We start from the raw sequence: 7,344 nt of genomic DNA on the forward strand, positions 1-7,344 counted from the left end.
CAACCATCCGCCAGCACTGGTCACTCTGGTTGTGTCATTACTTTTCCATCAAGAATATACAAGGGAGGGACTTCCCTGGTGGTCCAGGGGTTAAGACTCCATGCTTCCACTGTAGGGGGCGTGGGTTCAATTCCTGGTCGGGGAATTAAGATCCCACAAGCTGCCCGGTGTGGCTAAAAAAACTTAAAAAAAAAAAAAAGAAAAAGAAAGAAGAATATACAAGTGATAATAACTCATTTATTATCATTGTTGGAGTGCCCACTACCTGCCAGGCAGTGTTCTTGACTTTGGGGATGTAGCAGTGAAGAAAATAGACTCAGTCTCCTCCCTCTGAACAGCTGGCTCCCAGCTGTTTTTATAAATAGTTTAGCGAAACTCAGCCCCACCCATTCACTGACATATTGTCCGGGTGCTTTCATGTTGCAAGGGCAGAGTGGAGGAGCTGTGTCAGAGACTGACTGACCCACAGGGCCGAAAAATACTTGCTATCTGTCCCTTTTCAGAAAACATTTACCAATTCTTGGTCTAGAAGGTTACATTCAGGGTGAGACAGCTAGTAGACAGATAAAATTTTGAACCTGAATCTGGCTCTCTCTCTCTCTCTCTCTCTCTCTCTCTCTCTCGGACTTCCTAATTAAGAGAGGCAAAACTATCAATTCCCACCCCACACCCTCCTGGCTTTAGCACAAAGTAAGTGGTGAAGGAGTGCTGGCAGGATTTCCATTTCTGTTGAGAATGTAGAAGTCCCCCAAAGACCCTCCCTTCCATGGTGATAACTAGAAAAACCCATACTTTTCAATAGAACTAGTCAAGAGTGAATGCAAGGAAGCCTTGATGAGCTGGGTTTCAGACATAAAAATGAGCCCTTCAGGGACTTCCCTGGTGGTCCAGTGGTTCAGACTCTGAGCTTCCACTGCAGGGGGCACAGGTTCGATCCCTGGTCGGGGAAGAAAGATCTCACATGCCAAGTGGCGTGGCCAAAAAATTAAAAAACAATTAAAAAAAAAAGAGCCCTTCACAGGTGAGCCAAGAGCAGTTTTAGCGTCCGTACCAGGGGGCAGGCAGACACCAGCTCTGGGTATGGATGGGCTTGCAGAGATGGAGGGGTGTTTAGGGGACAGGGTAAATCATCCAGTTCTTAGATGACAAGAGTAAGCATTCCAAATGGTGGGTACCAGAGTGCTGGAGTCCAAACTTGGTGAGGAGAGCATCCTCGTGGAGGGATGGCTGGTATGGGATGATGTCAGAGCCCAAGTGAGGTAAGCAGGACAACAATATGGGGGTCTGTCTACCTGGAGGGAGAGGGTCAGTGTCCAAGTGCAGTGAGGAGGGCATCTACATAGCATAGGGCAGGGGTCCCCAACACCCGGTTCATGGCCCGTTAGGAACTAGGTTGCACAGCAGGAGGTGAGTGGCAGGCCAGTGAGAGAATCTTCATCTGCCGCTCCCCATTGCTTGCATTACCGCCTGAACCATCCCCCGACCCCCACCCCGGTCCGTGGAAAAATCATCTTCCACAAAACTGGTCCCTGGTGCCAAAAAGGTTGGGGACCGCTGGCGTAGGGGATAGTGATGGGAAAATGAGATTGGCTATATATAGGGGGATTGATGAAATAAATAAATCCTGCAGGGTAATGGGAACCAGGTTTCCCACCATCAGAAAAGAGTGTTACAAAGATGAATGGAGCGGGAGTTCCCTGGTGGCCTAGTGGTTAGGATTCCAGGCTTTCACTGCCATGCCCAGGGTTCAGTCCCTGCTTGGGGAACTGAGATGCCGCAAGCTGTGTGGCCAAAAAAAAAAAAAAAAAAAAAAAAAAAAAGCGAATGAAGGGAACGTTAGAATGAACCTTATTGTATTTAATTGGAGGTGTTGGTGTGAACTCATGGTTTTCAAAATATATAGAAAAATAAATGTGTGTGTGTGTCTGTGTGTGTTTTCTCATCTGCCTACTCAGAAGTCCTGGGATAAGTGACACCCCAATAATAATAAGGATACTTAATACTCAGGTCTTGGTTTCTGAATGCCATTCTCCACTTAAAAGCAACCAGGGCTCTTTGGAAAAATGGTTGATTCCAGGGTTCAGACAAGGAAAGTCTGCTCAGCAAAAAACTGATAGGCACATGTCAAAAGGACACAGAAGCCAGAATGAAAGGCTTCCACTGGCCAAATCAAAGAAAATTTAAGCATCAAAAAACAGAAAGGAAAAAAGGAATGTCAGCAAAAATGGCGAGTAAAATTTGCCTTTCCATAAAAACAATGAAAAAACCGCAGAATTTGTCAGAATCAACACTTTTAGAACTCTGGCAATCAACCAAAAGCTTACAGTAATTCAGGGAGTATTTAGTCAAGACTGAATCTCAGTAAAGAACAATGAGCTTGGTGGAATTTTAACGTACCCTAGTCCCATTGCCCACTCTCCAACTCAGAAATAGCCTTACAGACTCACAGACATAGAGAACTGACTTGTGGTTGCCAAGGGGTGGGGGTCGGGGGCAATGGATTGGGAATTTGGGACTAGTAGATGCAAAGTATTATATAGAGAATGGATAAACAACAAAGTCCTACTGTACAGCACAGGGAACTATATTCAATATCCTGTGATAAACCATAATGGAAAAGAATATGAAAAAGAATGTATATATATGTATAATTGAATCACTTTGCTGTACAGTAGAAATTAACACAACATTGTAAATCAACTATACTTCAATAAAATAAATTAAAAAAAAAGAAATAGCCTTGGGACTTCCCTGGTGGCACAGTGGTAAAGAATCCGCCTGCCAGTGCAGGGGACACAGGTTCGAGCCCTGGTCCGGGAAGATCTCACATGCCGCAGAGCAACTAAGCCCATGTGTCACAACTACTGAGCCTGTGGTCTAGAGCTCTTGAGCCACAACTACTGAGCCCAGGTGCCACGACTACTGAAGCCCGTGTGCCTAGAGCCCGTGCTCTGCAACAAGAGAAGCCACCACAATGAGAAGCCCTCGCACCGCAGTGAAGAGTGGCTCCCACTCACCGCAACTAGAGAAAGCCCGTGCACAGCAACGAAGACCCAACGCAGCCAGAAAGGAAGGAAGAAAGAAGGAAAGGAAGAAGGAAAGAAGAAAGAAAGAAAAGAAAAATATTTAGAAAAAAAGAAATAGCCTTAAAAAATAACAGCCCACATTCCTGGTACTGAAGAAGAACAGAGTTCTTCTTCTTACAGAAGGAGAACTTACAAAGTTCTCCTTCTTTGTAAGGAGCTCTTACAAAGCCTCATTCCCAAGGAAGAGTAATTATCTGATCTGTCTAGTGGTTCCCCAGAAGACCACACTGAAACAGCTTGTCTTTAATTGACCTCACTTGAACTTGCCCAATGCTAAAAACCTCTCCGCAGGGAGCACCTGTCAAATGCTTTAACAACACAGCTGCCTGAGGTGATGGATAACAGTTGGGGGTAAATAATAGCTTAACCAAAAAGTCTTAAAAGGAAACGTTAAGGAATGAGATGTCCCTAGGGACTTTGACAAGTTCCAACATACCCTGGGAATCTGGAAGGCCACACGCATGTGGAGGGCTGTGTGCATACCCAGGAAAGATCTGAAAAGGTGCTAAGCTCTTAATTCTGGCAGACTTTGAGGCTCTGAGAAAGCAGGAAGGGGAGGCGAAAGCAGAGTTGTAATCTTCCTGGCTGAGTGTTGAAGTTGTGTCTAAACACACAGAGATCTTGGGTGAAGACTGGGGGACTTTTAGTTTCAGGTTTTCAAGGAAGTCTGTTCAATCACTAGCTAAGCACCAAGCTAAGTAGAGATTTTAGTAACCGTACATGACAGAGAATAGAGACTTTGCAGAATTAGTTCAGAAAAGTCATTAAATAAACAAAAAAACAACTACTATGGAAAAACAGCAATGGTAACAAACCTTCAGGAGGAGGTAGAATCTAATTTCCATAGTTGCCATATTATATTACAAGGCATACCTGAGAGATATTTTGGGTTTGGTTCCAGACTAGCACAATAAAGCAACTATTGAAATAAAGCAAGCCACATAAATTTTTTGGTTTCCCAGTGCATATAAAAGTTATGTTTACACTATATTGTAGTCTATTAAGTGTGCAATAGCATTATGTCTAAAAGAACACTGTACATACCTTAATTAAAAATACTTTATTGCTAAAAATTACTAATCATCATCTGACAACTTAGAGTTGCCAAAAACCTTCAATTGTAAAAAAATGCATTATCGCAAAGCCTAATAAAGTGAAGCACCATAAAATGAGTCATGCTTGCATTTGAAATGTCCAGTTTTCAACAGAAAATTATGAGAAATACAAAGAAACAAGAAAATATTACCCATACACATGAAAAAAGTGGATAGAAACTGTCCCTGAGAAAGTCCAGATATTGGTTACTAGACAAAGACTTCAAATCAGCTGTTTTTAAAGTGATCAATGAGCAAAAGTAAATCATATTTAATAAACTAGAGAAGTATGAGAATAATGTATCACTAACTAGAGAATATCAATAAAGAGATAGAAATTATAAAAAGGAACAATGTAGACCATTCTGGGGTTAAAAAGTACAGGGACTTCCCTTGTGGCACACTGGTTAAGAATCCACCTGCCAATGCAGGGGACACAGGTTCGAGCCCTGGTCTGGGAAGATCCCACATACCACAGAGCAACTAAGCCCGTGCACCACAACTACTGAGCCTGCGTGCCACAACTACCAAAGCCCGTGTGCCTAGAGCCTGAGCTCTGAAACAAGAGAAGCCACCTCAATGAGAAGCCCGTGCACCACAAGGAAGGGTAGCCCCCGCTCGCTGCAACTAGAGAAAGCCCACGTACAGCAATGAAGACCCAATGCAGTCAAAAATAAATAAATACATAAATAAATAAATAAAAGTACGATAATTGAAATGAAAATTTTACTAGAGGGCAAACTGCTATTGATTTGAGTAGGTAGAAGGAAGTATCAGCAAAAAATGAAAATGGATCCATTGAGATTATCCAGTCTGAGGAACAGAAAATTAACAGAGCATCAGAGATATGTGGAACACCAGCAAGCATACCAACATATGCCTAATGGGAGTGTCAGAAGGAGAATAAGGACAGAAAGGGACAGAAAGAATGTTTGAAGAAATAACAGTTGAAAACATCCAACATTTGATGAAAATGTTAGGTTACATATCCAGAAGCTAAATGAACGCCAAGGAGGATAAATTCAAAGAGATCCACACTTAGACACATAATAATCAAACTGTTCAAAGACAAAGAGAATCTTGAACACAACAAGAGAAAAATGTCTCACTTTGTACAAGTGATCCTCAATTAGATTAACAGCTGTGGATCATCAGAAACTGTGGAGGCCAGAAGGCAGTGGGAAGACATATATGAAATGCTGAAAGAAAAAACCTGTCAATCAAAGATTCTATATCCAGTAAAACTACTTTATTCAACCATAGACAGGAATACAGTACTGATAAATGTCACATCATGCATGAGCCTTGAAAATATTATGTTAAGCAAAAGAAGCCAGATACAAAAGGGTGTTGTATGATTCCATATATATGAAATAGGTAAATCCAGAATAGGTAAATCCATAGAGACAGAAAGTAGATTAGTGGTTTCTGGCTCTGGGGGGAGGTGGAAATGGGGAGTGACTGCTTAATGGGTATGGGGTTTCCTTTTGGGGTGATGAAAATGTTCTGGAACTAGATATTGGTGATGGTTGCACAAAATTCGCAACATTATGAATGTACTAAATGCTACTGAACTGTATGGTTCAGATGGTAAAATCTATGTTACGTGTATTTTCCCACAATAAAAGAAATGAAAGGAGTATATCAGGATGAAATGAAAGAACACTAGACAGTAACTCAAATCCACATGAAGAAATAAAAACACCAACAAAGGTAACTACACAGGTAAATATAAAAGACAGTATACATGTATTTTTGGTTTGCAACTCCTTTTTTTCCTCTATCGGATTTAAAAGACAACTGTTTAATGCAATTATTAGAAATCTAAGTCGATGGGCACATGTGTATAAAGATGTAATTTGTGATAATAGCTGCACAAAAGGAGGCAGAAATTGAACTAAATAGGAGCAAAGTTTTGTATATTATTAAAATTAAGTTGATATTACTCTGAACTAGATTGTTATAAATTAACAATGTTAATAGTAAACCCCAGGGCAACCACTAAGAAAATAAGTCAAAAATATATAGTAATAGAAAATATCTATTTAATAGAAAACCCTAAAGACTCCACACAAAAACTACTAGAACTGATAAACATATCCAGCAAGATAGCAGGATACAAGATTAACATACAGAAATCTGTTGTATTTCTTTACACTAACAATGAAATATCAAAAAGGAAAAGTTAAAAAAAAATCTCTTTTTAAACTGCAACAACAACAACAACAAAATAAAATGAAGTTCTTAGGAATTAACCTGACCAAGGAAGTGAAAGACTTATAAGCTGAGAACTATAAAACATTGAAAAAGGAAACTGAAAATGATTCAAAGAGATAGAAAGATATCCCATGCTCTTGGACTGGAAGAATTAATATTGATTAAAATGGCCATACTACCCAAAGCAACCTACAGATTTAATGTGATCCTTCTTATATTACCCATGACATTTTCCACAGAACTAGTAGAAATAATCCTAACATTTATATGAAACCTTAAAAAAACCAGAATTGCCAAAGCAATCTTGAGGAAAAAGAACAAAGCTGGAGGCATAACCCTTCCAGACTTCAGACAATACTACAAAGCTACAGTAATCAAACAGCATGGTATTGGCACAGAAACAGACAAAAGGATCAATGGAACAGAATAGAGAGCCCAGAAACAAACCCACACACCTATGGTCAATTACTGTTCAACAAAGGAGGCAAGAATATACAATGAAGAAAAGACAGTCTCTTCAGCAAGTGGTGTTGGGAAAGCTGGACAGCCACATGTAAATCAATGAAGTTAGAACACACCCTCACACCCTACACAAAAATAAACTCAAAATGGTTTAAAAACTTAAATATAAGACATGACACCATAAAACTCCTAGAAGAGAGCATAGGCAAAACATTCTCTGACATAAATTGTACCAATGTTTCCTTAGGTCAGTCTACCAAGGCAAAAGAAATAAAAGCAAAAATAAACAAATGGGACCTAATCAAACTTATAAACTTTTGCACAGCTAAGGAAACCATAAACAAAACGAAAATACAACTTACAACTAGGGAGAAAATATTTGTAAATGATACGACCAACAAGGGCTTAAGTTCCAAAATATACAAACAGCTCATACAACTCAACAATAACAACAACAAAACAACCCAATCAAAAAATGGGCAGAA

This window comes from Balaenoptera musculus, chromosome 3, assembly GCF_009873245.2.
Source record: "Balaenoptera musculus isolate JJ_BM4_2016_0621 chromosome 3, mBalMus1.pri.v3, whole genome shotgun sequence".
In the NCBI taxonomy this organism is placed as follows: Eukaryota; Metazoa; Chordata; class Mammalia; order Artiodactyla; family Balaenopteridae; genus Balaenoptera; species Balaenoptera musculus.